General features: G+C 43.3%; 1 protein-coding gene across 6 annotated transcripts in view; it reads right to left on the bottom strand.

Annotated features, from left to right (window-relative positions):
* Window positions 1-18,896, bottom strand: part of gpat2 (glycerol-3-phosphate acyltransferase 2, mitochondrial) — a 76,329-nt gene that overhangs the window by 28,549 nt on the left and 28,884 nt on the right. Inside the window, exon 2 of one of the 6 annotated variants that reach the window (XM_023838395.2) lies at window positions 1,350-1,507. The exons of 4 other annotated variants lie outside the window; for them this stretch is intronic. The gene's annotated coding sequence lies outside the window, so the exon portion shown is untranslated. The remainder of the gene's footprint in view (window positions 1-1,349; window positions 1,508-18,896) is intronic. One more of the 6 variants, XM_072704095.1, reaches the window with a different exon arrangement.

The raw sequence follows: 18,896 nt of genomic DNA, 5'->3' as shown, positions 1-18,896 counted from the left end.
GGAGTTTAAGTACCTCGGGGTCTTGCTCACGAGTGGGGGGACGATGGAGCGGGAGATCGACAGGCGAATCGGTGCGGCGTCCGCAGTGATGCGGGCGCTGCATCAGTCTATGATGGTGAAGAAAGAGCTGAGCCAAAAGGCAAAGCTCTCGATTTACCAGTCGATCTACGTTCCTACCCTCACCTATGGTCACGAGCTGTGGGTAGTGAACGAAAGAATGAGATCGCGAGTGCAAGCGGCCGAAATGAGTTTCCTCCGCAGGGTGGCTAGGCTCTCCCTTAGAGATAGGGTGAGGAGCTCGGTCATTCGGGAGGGACTCAGAGTAGAGCCGCTGCTCCTCCGCATTGAGAGGAGCCAGATGAGGTGGCTCGGGCATCTGATTAGGATGCCTCTTGGACGCCTCCCTGGTGAGGTGTTCCGGGCATGTCCCACTGGGAGGAGGCCCCGGGGAAGACCCAGGACACGCTGGAGGGACTATTTTTCTCGGCTGGCCTGGGAACACCTCGGGATTCCCCCAGAGGAGCTGGATGAAGTGGCCGGGGAGAGGGAAGTCTGGGTTTCCCTGCTGAGACTGCTGCCCCCGCGACCTGACCCGGATTAAGCGGGAGATAATGGATGGATGGATGATTTTAAAAACATCCATCTTAGCTTTCGTCATTAAATGAATTTAAAATTTTAATTTTAATTTTTAATTTTTTTTTTTTTAAGTATTTTTCGTCTTCGTTTCATCAACAAAATTAATACTGGTATTGATGTTTGGTGTTTAGGTCTTTCTGTTACTTTGTGCGGCCGACAATTTCATGACTTGCCTCAGGCTGATATATTGTATTGACGTACCTTGGTAACGTTTTGCCAAAAGTTCACAGGGAACCGTATTGCGAATAATGTGTGCGCTGAGAAATCACCTGACCGACACACAACAAAAAATTCTTATCTGCAAATTTGCCCAACCAAAACCATGTAATTTACAACTAATGTACAAATCAAAATCCCCACTTTCCCCAAAACAAGGCTGTCTTATTACATTATTTAGGCACTACTGAAACATAATCAGAATAAATGAGCTAATTAAATCACAGACAGAGTGGTGAAATTCCTGACTGGTCCATAAAAGGCTGAATACGTACAACGAAACATGTCCTTCAATTCATGCAAACTATACCATTTGCCATCTGTGTCCTTTAAAGCAGTAACATGGTATTCTTCAGAAGATAAGCAATTTAAGCTAATGCATAAGATGAATCACCCTGTTTGCATAAGATCTGCCTCATAAAGGTTCAGCAATGGCTAGATCAAGGCCCTGGATATGCGTCCTGATCTACAAAGTGAGTGTGCAAGCTTACGCTCACCTCCTCTCTTGCGGTGCCTCACCTCAGCCCCTCACTGGGTCTCTAGTTACCACTAAGTCTAGTCCAGAGCCACGGACATTGGGTGGTAGAGCCACAGCCAGCTGCTTTCACCCTACATCCCTCAGAGAGCAAGGCCCTCGTGCACTCATGCTGACTAACTGCGCAGGGAAGAAAAGAAAAGAAAAAAAAAACAGTTCATGCAGATGCTAAACAATGCTTGCAGATAAGTCTTTAACTGCTCTCCAATGTAATACCCCAAACAGTTTTATGCATTCCTAGATCGTCCTGTTAAGGTCTAAGGTCAAGTGTACTTATAAAATCTATCTTGGTGACAAGTGTGCCAACATAATCCAAGATTAACTTCCTTGCTCATGTCAGGACCTCACCACCTGAGTTTTAGCATGAAAAAAAATCAAGACCCCAAAGCTTTCATTCAGCTAAGTACTTTGGCTTGACAGTAGGCAGGTGATTTTTTTCCCCATTGAAATGTAATTGGAGGGCTTCTTCAAAAATAGTGATTAACATATAGTGCTTGAGTGACAGACTGAGGTGAAAAGGCTTGCGACTGCCTCCAGTGAATCTTAATCAAGGTTGATCCATGTAAATTATGGCTGAAAGAGCTGGACCTGTTCAGTCAAGTCACGGTCTATCAGGGTCTATTGGGACACAGCAAAGATTCCAGAAACCATCCACTGACAGGCAGTGGGAAACCAAGGCAGAGTCGAGGCACGAAACACAGAGCGCTCACAGAGGAGCACAAAAAGAATAGGGGAACTCACACAGAATTTGATAAAACCACAGGGAAAGGTGAGAACTACATGGAGCCTCAAGAATTAATAACTATGCAGGGAAAAAAAAACAAGTCACAGAGCAAAATGAATATTGGTTCTGCATTGTCTCAAGCCCCTATTACATTGGAATGAATGGGTTTTGTTGGGTGAAACACAAGGACTCTCTAAATGCAGCCTCACTGTACGAGACAGGGAGTAATGCACTCCGTATCGTCAACAGCCCTTTGGTCTCTCAGACTTCAAACACGTATAAAAGCGTCTGTCCCTTTCTGCTGCTCGCTCTCTTCTCTCTACGCCTGTACTCCTCTTACTCTCTCCAAGGGAAGGTGCTGCGGTGTTCAAACGGGCCATTTCATCATACACTGCCTCAGTCATTCCAGCTCCAGAATGCCATTTCTTTAGCACCATGTCAGGGAACCATATTAGGAAATATTAGACAAAATCAAGAATTAAATAAATGATTATAAATCAAGAAGTACAAGGTTAATACAAACTAAAAAGGTCCATTGACTACCATTTATTAATGATATTTAAAGAGCACTTTTCAAATCCTGCTCTCAGCCATGACTGGCTCCAGTGACAACTTGTGCCATAATTACTTATGATTCATACCCTCCATTGCAAATGGCTAAGTTCCACTATTATGCTTTTTAATATTTATGGATTTCCTACAATTTACTAATGATGATCAATGGAAGCTAATGGAAGCTTATGGATCTCACTGTCCCCCGACCCTCAAACGTGTGGTTGTGAGACGGGCTTCCCCTCCAGAGAGCTCAGCCCTATAGTCTACGCAGCTCTGCCTAGATGAGAAGTCTGCTGGCCTGTCATTGCGCATCTTGTTTTAATGCTTCAGGTTTTTCCCCCCATCAACAGCCCCGCTTAATCTGCTATGTGCTCTGAGAAGGAACCGAAGCACGGGGGGGGCAGAACATGGGCTGCAGACTCCCTCCTCGGCCCAACTCTCAAACCCTTGAAAACTTGTCAACAGCCCCCCCCCCCCCATCACACGTCTGAATTCTGCATCCCTTGATGTTGTCTCTAGGCATGAGATCCTTTGGTTTTGCAATCACTGTTCCTCTCATCAGTGCTAAAAACTCTCTTTTCCTTGCTGACCTAATTACCATTTCCAATGAATAACTTCCTTCCACCTGAAACTTGCCTAAACTAAAATCATCTTCTACTGGCTACATCATCACCCCCACAGGACCCAGCTCCTCACTGCACCACTCCCACGCAAAAAACACTGAAATCCACTGCGGAATAAGCTGGAATGCCAAAGGCCATTCTGACTAGTAAACTCTTAAAAAGTGTGAAACCAGCAAAAAAAAAAAGAAAAAAAGAAGAGCAAAAACTTTCTTTGAGGCTTATCAGTAGGGTTGGGTCGATAGACGATGCCATCGTCCATCGCCGATGGCCGATAGACATCACGATGCTGAGCCGACATCGCGATCCTCCGCCCTGCCCCCGCCGCAGCAGCAACCAGCACACTTAATCACACTATATAGCCAAATGAAATGCATGCTTTCAATTTCCGCATCTTTACTTATTTTATTATTATTATTATGTACATCTTTGGGACTGCGGTCTTCGAGAAGTATTTCCGACCTGGCAGCTCATACCGCTTGTCAAATGTTTGCAGCATGGCCTTAAACACGCTCTTCTCTACCGTATTAAAAGAAACCATTTCTTTTGCTAGGTAGCGGGTCACAGCGTCAGTACACTGCTTCCATCTTTCGCTTTCACACTTGTACTTAGTAATTTTAGCAAAAACCTCACATACTGTTGGTTGGTTCCTGCGAGGTTCAGTTGTGCGTGATGACACTGGCAATGAGCTGTATTCCACGGGACGGTGAACACGCAAATGGTCATGTAAATTTGTCGTCTGCGCATCTTTTGCAAATCCTTGACCGCAAATCCTACACACCAATTCAGACGTATCTCGTGGCTGTCCTCTTTCATTCGGTCTAAAGCTTAAGTATTGCCAGATAGGTGAATTTGCACCTTTTTTACCAAGCAAGTTTGTCGACGCCATTATAACGACACAGATCACTGTGCCTATTCATGCCAGAGTCCCACGGAAAAAGTGATTGACAGGTGGTAATTTGTGTGTAACTAATCCTTATTTATTTATGGTTTGGTTATGGTTAAAACAAAGACCATGCGGGTCAGGTAGTGGAAACGGTAGGCTACAATTAATTAATTCATTATGAATTAATTATTTAACAACAACCATCACCCCCCCCCCCCAACCCGCCGCCTACGACGACGATGCCATCGTCCATTGCGATGTTTCACATTAGACATCATATGATGCCAAATTGGTCGACATCGCCCAACCCTACTTATCAGAGTATATTACTGAGGTTACAGACAGTTCCTTAGGCCGCAAAGCCTATAATAATTAATCTGTGTAAATGCAAGACTAAATCACACAAAAGCATTACTCAATTTGTTAAACACTAATGAACATCTGAATGACCACAGCAGCGATGCCCTGACTACCAAGAGCCAAAGTTTCATCATTCCTTCAAGTGGTATGAAGATGCTCTATGTGTTTCAACAGCCATTCCAGCAATGTCCACAAAACTGCATAGTATCACCTCTGAAATATCACTAAAGTCCAAGGTATGCTATCATCTGTTGACTGTGAAAACCTAGTACGTGTTTCTGCTTCAAGTTAGATAGACCCGTGTTTCCCAACCCAGTCCTCGGGGAACCCTGGACAGTCCACGTTTTTGCACCCGTCCAGCTCCCAGCCAATCGGGAACATCGAATACCTGGTACAGGTGTGCTGGGAGCTGAGAGGAAGCAAAAACGTGGACTGCCCGGGGTTCCCTGAGGACTGGGTAAGGCAGGGGTGTCCAATCTTATCCGCAAAGGGCCGGTGTATATGCGGGTTTTCGCTGCAACTCCCTAATTAGATTACTAATTAGAGGACTGATTGGCTGAAGAGTCCTCACACCTGGGTTTGAACAGCTGACCTACAGGTTATCCCAAAAACCTGCATACACACCGGCCCTTTGCGGATAAGATTGGACACCCCTGGGGTAAGGAAACACTGGAATAGACTAATATAAAACACTCCTGGTTTCTGTACCTACAAAATCCATTACAAATCTACAACAGGTTCAGATTGCCACCACCAGAGAGTTAACATGCACTAGTTGCAGGGCTCATATCACACTTACTCTTAAATCCCTTCGCTGGCTTCCTGTTGCTTTCAGGATTGATTTTAATGTTCGTTTACTAATTTTTAAGTTTACATGGTCTTGTTCTGCCCAACCTCAATGACATGATTGCATGGTATCTCACAGGCAGAGCTCAGATCATCCAACAGAAATTTCCTGGTTATTCCTAAAACCTGCCTGAGGATGGAGGTGGCAGCAGCTTTCAGTCATTATGATCCCAAACTCTCTCCCAGAAAACCTCAGAGCTACTCAATGTCTTAGTACATTCAAAACTAGGTTAAAAACCTAGATTTTCACCACTGAATATAACCTATGATAGTCATGTTTTTCCATTCATTTTCTGCACATTTCTCTTTTATGCTTATTTTCTTGTGCTTTAATCTTCTTTTAAAATGTCTATAAAGCACTTTCGAAACCCTGCGATTAATGCCACACCACCAACGTGCTCCGCTAACTTAATCAGCATAATGATATGCCAGATTTATACAGATTACTAATATTTGGGCATCACGATATGCCTCTCGTTAATATGTTAGGCATACTATTAATCTGCTTATTGAGTTGTGGGTGTATGTAACGTCCGTATGGTGCCGAAAATCCAGCGTATATTATCAAAAGCCCGGCTATAACATACTGTACAATTTGTTGTTGTCAAAATAAAATTAACTTAAAAGAAGCAGTCAATCTGATCATGTGGAGGAAAATTAATCATTTAGATTAAATCGACCAATCCATATAATAGTCGATAGATTAATGGATCGTACAATAGGCTTAGTAGCAGCTGAAACACACATCGAACAAGAGTGCTACAACTGCGGCACTGTGCTTACAAATAAAGATAGACAGACAGACTGAACGGGGAGGCTCTGCAAGCAGGGTTTGGACTGAATTCACAAGACGCAGTGTCAGCCATGTGGTCTTTGTTCCGACGCACAGGCAAGCTGGTGAAGAGAATAGGACTAATCCACGAAAGCAGACAATCCAAAGAGCCACCTAATGAAGGATCAGCCCATCCAACAGACAACCAAGACTCTGTACCATGCACGTGTCTCTGCAGGAAACTGTGCGCACCAAGGGTCCAATAACAGAGTATGAACCAGTAACATTCAGCTTCCTTCTGTAACATATTAATACCTCAGGTGTATCGTCGTCCAGCGAGAACAGCACAACTTCCTGTGGAAGTCCGACAACGGCGTCACCGAAGGGCAGGGAATCAGATATGAGCGTGCCCATCCATCAAAGACCATGACTCAACTAGAGGCTGTATGCCCGTGATTAAGGGTAATGGGGGGGCGGGGGGCAGTCATCGCCAGCCAGGCTGGAGGGTATCTGACTCAGCATTTCACCCACGAGGCCAGAGAGCCACACGGTGCCATCTTTGTGTGCTCATCTTTTTTTATGTGCTCACTACTAATTTAATTTCCTCAGGGACACAAGAAATACACATAAAACTCCCACATTCGCTCACACACTGATACCACTGAAGAAGAAGCACACTTAGATGACCCTGGAATTATTGCCAGAATCAATCTGTATCAGAACTTCACCTGCCCCACGTGCACACAAACACCCGTTGTCTGTGCCCGCCCTCCGTTTAAAGATCCTGAGTGACGGGGGCTGCTTGTGTCACTTGTGGGCAGACGGAGCCCTGTCCTCGATCCATCTGCCAGGAGTCTCCAGAAAAGCGTCCTTCCACATGGTGGGTGAGGTGCAGGGCCACAGAGACCAAGTGTGGGGTATTAGAGCCCAAAAAGGCATCTCTTCTTTCAGGGTCAGCGTGGAGCAATTGGCTAGAACATGACTAACGAGAGCAATAGGGTTTAACAAAGAGCAGCCATTGATCCAAAGCGGCTCCCAGCACAGGGGATGGCAACATCAGTAAGATTCAAGTTCAGCAGCAGCCCCTTAACAGCATCTATAAAATGAAACCTATTTCCTATTCCATCACTAATACATACTGTGCAGTCACTGCCTCCACAAGTTCTGAAAGTAGAAGCAACAAACCAACCCGGTGGAGAAGAGGAAAAAAAAAGTTAATTAGCGCACAATTGTCACAACACACCCTGGACATAGATTGTGTGTGATCACACTTCATTTTCCCTTGAGTTCACACTTGTGACATAGCACAACAAAAATGTCAAAGAAGAGATAAAGCACAGAAAGAAAGAGGCCTCTTGTTAAATACTACTATATTTGCAGAATTTCTTCTTAAGCATAAAGTACAGCCCCAAAAAGCTGATTTGAAGCCTATTTTCTTTGGCTCAGTACTGATTTAGTTCATAATTAGAAGTGACATCACAGACAGAGAGCTTATCTTCGAACGGTCCTTGACAGAAAGCAGATAGTATTGGGATTCCAGCTGCTTTGGTCTGTCACCCTCCAGGCCCCATGTCACCGGGCAGCTGGTAAATGGTAGGCTCTCTGTGGGTGGATCAACGTGACAGTGGAAAGGATGAGGAAATGATATATGCAAAGAAGGCCTTCTCTGAAGTCAACACCTGATACAGCTTGAACGGCAGGGAATTCTGTCCCCAAGTCCCCGAAAGCTGGGCAGATGTCCCTGCCTATACTGTATCCAAAGTGGCTTCTGGGTTAGAGGTCCAGGACTTGCTGCGGTCACAAAAATTTGATAATTTAACTCACCACTGCATTGCGCTGCTTGTTTGCCCAGCAATGAGTCTTGCAAAGCCCCAAATAATCCAGCACTAAGCCAAAACAGGAGACTGTGAAAATCACCAGTCAAGTCTGCACTCTTAAGCAAACACGTTATAAACAATGGCTGCCTTTCTCATTAATGTTTTAAATCTATGGTAAACAAAACTCAAATGGGGGTGTATGTTGAATGCTAAGATGAGAAGAGAAAAGCAAGCCTGAATTATTACCAAGTACTGCAACAAAACCGAAGGTTTGTGTATCATTGTGGGAAAGTTACTGCATAAGTCTAAGCAGTTAGAGAACAAATGGGTGATGCAGTTAATGGTCATTATCTCTGAAATAACTTCTGTAGAATTAATCATTTATGGCTTCCAAGCTGCTGAACCAAAAATATACTTATTAAAACAGTACAAATTCAGCAAGAACCAATGTAATTACAAAGAAATGGAAAAAATACAATCGTTCAGCAAATTTTAACAGCACCCCAAATGTCCTGCAGAGAGATTTCAAAATGTATGAAACAGTTGCCTTAATCTCATGCTGATGACACGTCCATGAAGTCACAAGCCTCCAGTGAAGCCAGAACCCCAAACCAAAATACCAAGAACTAGAGATGCACCGATCCGATATTCAGATCAGTATCAGCACCAAACCAGGCCTATTTGATGGATCAGGTATCGGCCATATGTGACCGATCTACATCTGATACTTATCTAGATTTTGGCAGTCTGTAAAAATCTCAAATTTCCCGTTAAATCTATTTACGAGTACAATCATCCAAACTGAACGTTAATGCTGACACTGTGAGCGCAGTGACGTCCACCTGCTGTGACCTTATTGTGGGGCATTTTAAGCATTCGCCGCTTGCGTATCCTTGCTCGGATGATATTGAAATTGAACTGCAAATACCTCAAAAAGACTTAAAACAAGATGTACAAACAAGGTGGGATAGTATGTTATGTATGTTTCTAGTAGCCTAATTAAAGATTTTTTTATCTCCATTTACTAGTTGAAAAATATTAATTATATATAAAGTATAAATATTGAGTATATTTATTATATTAAAGTAAAAAGAGCTCTTGTATCGGAATCTGTATCGGCAGTTGTGTTTCGGAATCTGATCAGAACTGAAAAAACGTGGCTCCATCCCTATCAAGAACCATTACCGAAATCAAACTTAAACATTAAAATCACCAGCAATCACTCATCTACACAAGTGGGATATTTGCTGAATATAAGTCAATCAAGCTGTCACGTTAAATAAAGGGTGCCAAGGGAGTATTGGCATTTCTACATTTTTCCACACATGCTAAAACAGGGTTCTTCAAATCTGGACCTTGATTCCAAAGCCAGGCCTGGTTTTCAGTTCTCCCAGGTAGTTTAATAATTACTGATTCTGATTGGTCAGAGGCTTCACACCTGACTGACAGGTAAAGGTAGGCTGGAAAAAACCAGCAGTGCTCAGATCTCGAGGACCGCGATTTGAATAACCCTGTGCTAAAAAGTTTACACTAAGATGAACTCCAAAACTCCATTCAAATCCAAGTGACGGAAAACATGTCAATATAAGAAAGCCTAACAAATGTCCATTTTACTGTCATACCCAAATACATTTAATTCATTTAGTAAAATAACTAATGAATGAATGACTTGACACAGAACTGTCAGGATGGCGTGTGGCTCAGAGGGTGAGGATGCTGTGCCTGTGATCGCACATTCAGATTCCACTGTCAGCAGAGTGACGTCACAATGGGGCTCCAGAGCGAAGCCCTTAACCAAAAGGGTTCAATATAATGATTCAGTAAATAGTTGCTATTGCAGCATCAACTCATATAGATCCGTCTCGCTTCCACAGAAACAAATATCCTAGTACTTCCATGCTTCATTTTTATCAGGGAAAAACTAGATTATTTTGGCCTGTCTGAGCACAACTTGGATTTATCATTATATAGAGCTTATCATATTTATCCATTCAATGTATCCATTATGGTGGGTATCTGAAAAACAGTAAATGCTCTCTCTCCTAAAACGATGATGAAATCTTAATGATCTGTGAGACAACCCTCCCCCATAATGTCTCTTGGCAGGCACATTTTCAGCAGGTGAATGTATTTTACTAAGGCCTTTCCCTGACCAATACAGAGCACCATATGGACTCCATCACAGCTGTATCAATACAGATACAGAACTTAAAGTGCCTGCCTCAAAATCCCACCTCATACACAGCCAACCTGATCCATTTCACCAAAATGTCCACACTGCTAATACAATTAAGAAAAAGAACCCTAATGCTACATTCACACCGCAAGCGTCAAAGACGCCAGCTGTCGTTCCCGCCGCCCTGAACGCGACGCTAGCCAACGCCGGAGACGCTCTCTGACGTCATAGAGTGGGCGTGGACAAGGCCACTCAGAATGCCAGGCTCTGAGAACTTTTTAACGACAGTTCTACTAAAACACATAATTATGTTTTGACAAACACTAATGCTATAAATAGGTTTAACATTACCGACAATTTGCACTGTTTTCTCTGCTATGGCGCCAAAATCTCCTTCCTTTTTCACAAAAAAATATATTATGCACTTCACCATCTCACCTGGAACACCGATTGTTTCGGACACTCTGATCCATGCCTCATTTTTTTTATTTATGTCCCTGTATGCAAACAGAGATACATCATATATAACTGGGTACCCGGCCACAGCAATAATAAGTCTCTCCTCCATTGTGCCTAGGAACGGTGGGGTCGGAACAAAAGTTTACACGCTTATGTTCTGCGGCGCTCTCTTTAGCGGAGCATCTCTACATTCCCATTGGTTGCCGCCCAACCGCGTCACAGCTCATTACCATAAAGTTGACTGGGACTCAACTTCTGCCTGACGCTCCCGCCGCCCAGATCGCGACGCGCCGCGCCGCTCCTCGACGCCTCCCGACGCTCCCTCCCATAGAGAATGAATGACTTCCGGTCGCTTTGACGCTCTCGCCGCTCGCAGTGTGAACGTAGCATAAGAACCAAAAGGCACAAGAACACGATGCAGAAACTTCAGTTCCCTAACTCCTCCAAAAGGTTTAATTACCTGCTACTGCACGGGTTGGCAAAGCTCTGAAAGAGAAAGGCAAGGCCTCCTCCCCAGCCGCTGCCTCAGGGTGGTGTTTACCTGCACAGCCCCCACTTCATGGCAGCCTAATGGCAGGAGCCTATCTGCACCCCCAGACGGCACGAGGCACCCCAAAGGCCCTCGAGTGTCGCCGATCGCCAGCAGGGATACTCGCTGCTGGGGTTCTCCTCCCATGGTGGGATTGACGAGCGTCGCCTTTCTTTGTTAGGCCTTCTGACTGGCTTCCGCTTTCCTGATAGAAACGTATATCTACCTGCTTGGAAATGCCACCAGGCTGACGGAGTGGCTGACCATAACAAGGAAAACCTACTATTACCAATAAACACTACATTAAATTTATTGGTCAGACATACAGGGCCAGGGCAAGGCCATAAGAAAATGTGCACAGTGTCCAACTGAAGGAGAGAGAGGCAGCTTTGGCAGCAGTTCACTGCCGGTAAAGGAATTGATGGACATGACCTTTGCTCACAATGCAGCCTTCATCAGTCAAGCCCAGAAGAAAGACTACCACTGATGAATTGGACCAGTTAATGTTCTGAACAGAAGCAATCAAGCCACAATTATTTAGCCATTAGCAGAGTGAGGAAAGTCATCAGCAAAATACATGACTTCATCATGAAAAAGAATAGCAAAATTATTTCAATTGAGAAACTGAGGTTTTTCCTCTTTGCCAATTCTAATATGGTAACTTTCAGAAGAGACATTTAACATTACTCTCATACCACACAACCAGAATGAAATACAAATCATGTGTATGATTCTAAGAGTGGTTTGTTACATTGAACAGGACATTCATGAGTCTTTCAGTGTTAATAAAATGGAGAATTTCACATGCAATCGTTTATTGATTACATGTGACGTCCCTCTTATTTCCTGCATTAGGAATCCACCCAACTTAACTTTTCTTAATGACTAAAAGGACTTTCCTGTCATTTTTCGGCATGAATATCACAGACAGGTGTTGGCAGTTTCATTTCCAGTGGCAATATTGCCATAAATCAGAACGCTATTAGTAGTTTAAGTGAACACCTGAAACATGGACATTATGAACAAACTGACAAACACTAACAATTGAGAAACGCTATATTTTTAACTCTTCCTACCATTTCCCACATACAAAGGAAACTGTCAAGTGCATTTTCCACTAAGGCCTAATGAAATTACTCTTATACATTTACAGGATCTCTTTTAGACAACAAGCTGGCAGTATATTTACTGAAAACTGAGTTATAACGCAAAAGGAATATGATGAAATCATGCAGTAAACTTAATACAACTGCTCCCCCAAACAGAACACCGCTTAAAGCAGTCTGCGGCCTTCAAGTGTCCCTCCGTTTGACTGAACATATAGGGACCCAAAGAGAAATGAAAACATGTGATTGGCCCAATAGTAAACCAGCAGATATTTCATGTATAATAACAGCAAAAAAAAATAAAAAATTCTAACAATATTCAAACGACCAAACGACCAAATGTCCTCACTGTCAAAAGGGTGAAATGGCCACCGTTTAACACAATGTCATTAAGTTAATCAAGTTCACTCAACACGATGTACGTGTGCAATACAAGTATAGCCTTGAAAGACATGGAGTTCATTAAAGAATTATTGACGACTTCTTCCTTTATTAAATATCACTGGCAAGTACTTCCCTCCTTTAGGATTTCAGTAAGCTGTGTTAGTGTTTTCATACTATACATAATGAATAAAACAGCACGGCTACGGCAGACAGAAAAGATCTCACTTGAATTCACTGGACACAAAGAGACAGCAGCCACAGTGCCATCTTATAACCCCGCGTACTAATGCTACTCTGTGTCTCTGTCCAATTAAATCCAGCTGGATGATTATGCCTGATGTGTTCACATTATTACTTTCTAGGCTACTCTGTCTTTTAATGTAGAACAACAACGCAAAAGCAAATGGGGCCAAAGCTTCAAAAAGCACACGCGCTCGGCACACTAAGCGGACAGCGAAGGGCTATAGAAACCCGGGACAGCAGTGCTACCCTTCCTGCTGTTCTCTCCAGTGCAATTAGCAACATAATGCTATATGTAGCCTATTTCCCTCCCTCGGCTTACGTTCCACTATAGTCAGAATGAGGTTCCCTATAAAATGACCATTTACAGCAGGACCCTAATGCCTCCAACTCTTTCACTAATGACTAATCGCTGACATGAAAGAGGTCTTATGTGGAGTGACAGCAGTGGGAACAGTGGCCACGATAGCCGTTTTCCGCAGCCTTGCATACGTACCATGTGACCCTCCTGCACTTTGTGCCAAAACGAACACGTACTGATTTAGCAGAGAGCAAGCTGGCTGGTCCCAGGCTGGGCTTTACGTTTTCTACAGGCCGTCCAGCACTTCGGTGACACTGTTTATGCATCAGGACACGGTGAGTCATTCTGTGCTCCCTGACACAGCTGGATATTACCTGTTCACAGCTTAACACTGATATAACAGACCTGTTCAGAATCAGACCCTCAGGGAACATTATTAAAATGCATCAGTTAAACCATAATTACAACAAACCAAAGGTGTTACTTTACAAGTATTAGCTTAGTGTCAAGCTTAGGGATAAAAACTACAAACTTCTGTTTTGTAGGGCAGCATCACGTAGGGTCACACCCCTGAGAACCTGCAACGTCTCCCTGCGTCAGCGGGCTTTCGACGGCGCCAAGCCAGAATGATGGGTATTATCAGCATCAGCCACATGCTGGGCAAATGTCCGAGAAATCAATTTGTCCCCAAGCCCAGAGAAACCGGTAAAACCCAGCCACAGCTGATGTCCCCCCTGCCAAAATTCAACAGAAAGAGGGAGGAGGGGGCAGCATTCTGTCAACAGATGCAATGGGGCGGGAGGGACGCGATTCATTCGCCGAGGAGGCTCGAGCAGACGTGGCCTGCTGACGATGCTCCGAGGGAGGAATACCACACAGGAGGTGAGTACCTCCATGAACACGCACCCACACACACATGCTCAGGGTGAAATCTCAGCCAGAAGGCCAGGTGGCTCTGCTGGCCAAGAGAACGGCAGAGCGTCAGGTGAGGCCAAGAAAACACTGCGGTGTTAAAGAACGCTTGCTGAACTCGTCTTCCACTGGCATGCCGCTAGACTGCCTGGGAACTGTTACTCTTAAGCTGTATAATAGCTGGTGCAACTTTCAGCTGTGCGGAAGTATTGTAGTTCCATTAGTTTATATTTCTAGTTGAACACATGGTCAATTTCCTATAAAAAAAACAAACAAAAAGAAATTTAAGAGGCTTTGTCTTGGTATCTCTTAGAATAAAACTATTATGAAATTTTTTTACACCACACAGCAGCTCAGTGTTCCATCTACCAGCCTACTGATAGCACAAGTCCACGGCACACGGCAACGAGCAGCATCCGGCGGAATCATGACACGCAGACCACGACAGGAAGCCGCAGGTATTTAACACGGCCTATTTTGAAGCAGGCATTTTATTTAAGTCCAGTGTTCACAGGACCCGCGTGCACATGCATAAACAGTCAGAAACACGGGGACACATTCAACGCTGACAAATTAAAGAGGCCAGCGAGCTTCCTATGAATATGGTGGAGACGACGCGGCAGTGTACAGTGTTATAGGGTTCATGCTTGCCCAAATCCCCATTAGCTCCTACATTAATGAAACGACGAAAAGCACTGCGTGACTATTAGGTTTCCTTTCCCACTCAGTATAAACAACATATGGTGTCGCCGCCCCCTCAAATGAGGTCAAACTCTCATAAATGCAACAAAAGCAGAACAAAACTATATAACTACAGCTGCCATATTTCTCAAGGGTCTGGTTCATGTTCTCCCTGCCCATATTCATTCCGAATCCAACTGCACTGAATAAATCAAGGGGACTGTGTGCTTAGCCTATAAAAGACGAACAACAAACATAAACCGAAGCAGTTTGTCTCTAGTCAGCTAACTACAGTACAGGGACTGTCTTTTATCCAGTTTTTTTTTTTCTACTAGCCCAACATTGAACATTAAGCCATTCAACGCCCCATGAGAAATACCCAAGACACATGACGGGCATAAGAGAATCGTACTAGACACAATGTGACAAAGAGACTATATCTAACATGACATCAGCAATCAGCAACACAAAAGCATTGAAACTGCACACAAGTCACACCACAAGATAAACTGTTGACATATCTTTTAAATTATTGATAAAACAAGGAAAACTGATATTGCTGTGTGGGCACAGGCCCCCCAGGTGAGTTGTCCACCCCCGGTTCTGTGAAGGGCAAATTCTCCCCAAAGTGTAAATGCACCTGATTCCCCTGCTTTGTGCCCTGTGCCTCCCAGGCTGGGCTGCAGGGTCGCCATCACCATCAAAGGACAGACGTGTTTCTTTACAGCGGTGCTACAAATATCAAAGCTGCAAAAAGCTGGATAATTATGTGCAGAGTAAAATTAGATTAATGTGGTGCTCGGCAGAAGTAATTATAACTTTTAAAAAGGGGTACTATTAAGAGTTCTGTGGTTTGACAGCTTAAAACATCTGAAAATAATGAGCCAAAGGTAATACTTTTTATACGAGTATAAAATGTGTTACACAACAGAATTTTGAAAAAGGAGGTATTGTAGCAGGTGTTTCTCTGCACTTGCAAAGCCTGTTCAGTTGTCTTGTGCATACAGAGCATACAAGACGCTGTATGACTAATACACATCAAACCAATGAACTGTCTCTACCTGGAGAATAGGTCTTGATTTTGATTCAAGAACAGTTCAGAGCAAGCAGGAAGATGACTCACATCTGGACTTAATAAATTAACTATAATAATGTACTGTTTCGCTTCAAAAAGGGTCTCAAACAGTTACAAACAAGGACTTGTGGGGAGGGGGTGACACAAATGAAGGATCGTCCCCAGCCCTCCTCAGGCTTCATGTGTCTCTGATAGCCAAGGTGACACCCACATTAGCTTTGTGTCAAGCTCAGGCTCGAGAAGCTGTGGGATGAAACCCTCAGCAGCTCTGCGCGTTTGAAGGGCTTTAACAACATGTGCTAGAAAAGCAACAATGAGCTGCCGCAAATGTGGACCTTTTCTGGCAAGACGCCACAAACACTGGCTTTAAAACAATGTTTGACACAACAAAGAATCACTGAGTAAACCGTCCGGCTGACTAATATGTTCATCTTGTAGGTGTTGATGGACGGCTTGTGGGGGCTGTAAAATACCTTCACTGACAAGCATAAGCTTTATCTATAAAGGGCATCAAGCAGAGTGGGTGCGGACTTTGGGACAAACCCTAATAAGACATTTATCCTACTAATAGTTACATCCCTAATCTTCAACAGGCACTGGAGACTTTAAAGCTGAAGGCATCTTAAATTAGAGGTTGATTCATCATCAAGTATGGAGATTAAAGCCAGCTTTGTATAATCTGTCATGTGCCAGTAAATTCTGGAGGGAAAAAAATGCAAAGCCAACTAAAAAGACTGCAGAGGTGACTATAGCCTGTACCTTGTTGTCTGACTGCAGCTCAGGTAATTTGATGTCACATTCCATCAATTTTACTCCTCTGTAGGAGGACTGTACTATCCCTTCATTAACTATAGCAGGTTAATAATGCACGGTCTGGTTTAATGTTTATGCTAAATGCACAAGGTAGGAAATAAGCTCCAACAATTATGGACACATTTCATACTTCAAAATGTTCAAATGAAGGCTGAGCCCACCGGTCATCTTCCGTTGAAACGTGAATGGAAAATATCAATTAAGAAATGCATATTAAATTTTACTTCAATGTTACAGTAAGAACCCAATAACACTTTGATTTCCTTTACGTAAATGCAAAACGTTTTCTTTGCCCTTTACCTGTTTTATGAAGCAAGTCATTTAAGTCCAGAAAACGTCCGTAAAAAAAAAATAATAAATTAATGAATCGCAACAAAATTGATCACATTTAAATTATGCAGGTTAGTATTTCCAGCAATTTAAAAATATATTAATGTCCCTAAAGCACAGCGGTTTTCCATACCCTAGTGGAAAAGTCGGTATCAGTTAATAACCCCTAAATGCATATCACACATGGGCAGACACATTATTCCCTACAGAGCATTACTACGCTGTGGTAGGTGCTGCTGCTCCACAGGGTACTTCCACATTTTATTTGCAGTTATATACTGTAAAGATGATTGAAAAAAGTAATACACAAAAAAAAACAGGATTCAAATGCAGAAAATCACAATACAGGCAAACCAGGAGCAAGGGCACTGATTGATCTCACATGCCACTGTCCGTATGCCTTATCAGGCTTGGGTGCTACAGTCCACTTATGATGACATATACAGCTATAACGTCTGATCCGAGAAGGCTGCCTGTCTAAATGGTTTGGCTATTGTACAGTGAATAAAAAGTTGCAGTAAGATTATGAAAATCTCCTGGGATAATCTTATTAGACAGTGTAGGATGTTTCTACATTTCTGGTTGGTACATGAAGGCCAAGGGTGAGGAAACACGCATGTGCACGCGAACACACACACACACACACATACAGGTGTGTAATTATATCTTTGTGGGGACGCTCCATTCATTTCTGTGGGAAAAACTTGACGTGACGACCTTAACTCCTACCCACCCTTAACCTTAACCTACTGAACAAAATGAGACTTTTTAGTTTTTTGACTGCATTCACAGATCTTTGTGGGGACCTGAAAAATCAATAAACAGGTTATTATCACATTGTAGAGTACATTTGTTCCCCACAATGTAATATAAATATAATCTCTCTCTCTCACACACACACACACACACACACACACACACACCGTGAACAATTTGACAGTCCATAAAATGCACACACCTAAATGACAGTCCTGGTCTGCTTTGCTAAACATGGACACCTGTTCACAGTCTCCAGTTGGTTCTGTCCAATGGTAGGGCTGGTCTCTCAGAAAAGCAAAACCAACAACCAACAGCTGTAATGTATTTATATAGCCCAGAGGAACTGCCCCACTACTTTCATTGTATTGTTCTAAGAGAAATAATATCATAAAAACATTACGACTGGCCAGCACTCAAAGCACGGATCAAACCATATAAATTTTTTACATTTATTTGAACAATGTATTAAAATAATTCATATCTTTACAGCAGTGTTTTCCTTTTTCTCATGCATTCAGGCAAATGTTATTTACAGTCTGATCTTAAAGGAGCTCACATCCAACATGAAATCATATTACAGGCTGCAAGGAGCAAGCTTCCTTCAGCTTCCTTCAGCTACCATCAGCTCAACAAAGGCGGCTCCCATTCATCAAGTACAATCTGATTCGCTTCTGTGACGGAGGCCCCCAGCTTGCGCTCGATTCCAGCTTTCCTCGTCTCCTCCCTGCTGAGGTCCGGCTACTCTTGCATATCTCGTAAAGCTTTCCTCTGTGCTCCCAAACACGGATCTACATTGATTTTTCATGTTAACTTTGCCCTTCAGTGATGAATGCAAACGCTGCCCAACGTGATGCTCGATAACTCGATTGGCCGAGTAAGACTGGGACTGAGCAGCATTCGGTACAGTGGATCCACCTGTGACAGAATCGACTGATTGACACTCGGGTTCCCTTCCATCGCCACCAGACAGACATTCAAATGCATGTGCTGAGAGCACACTCTGAAATCACACCTAGCAGAATGACAGGGACCCATTTAAGCAGAAGTTTGATAAATTTGCTGGTTCAGATTATTCAAGGACACAGAAAAAAATACATAATTTATTGTGCATAAACTTGCACATGATCAATCTCAAGTCAACCAAATTCAAACAAACGTGAGACA

This window comes from Paramormyrops kingsleyae, chromosome 2 (genome assembly GCF_048594095.1).
Source record: "Paramormyrops kingsleyae isolate MSU_618 chromosome 2, PKINGS_0.4, whole genome shotgun sequence".
Lineage (NCBI taxonomy): Eukaryota > Metazoa > Chordata > Actinopteri > Osteoglossiformes > Mormyridae > Paramormyrops > Paramormyrops kingsleyae.
Note: the sequence above shows the minus strand (reverse complement) of the source record. Positions and strands in the feature narration are given on the sequence as shown.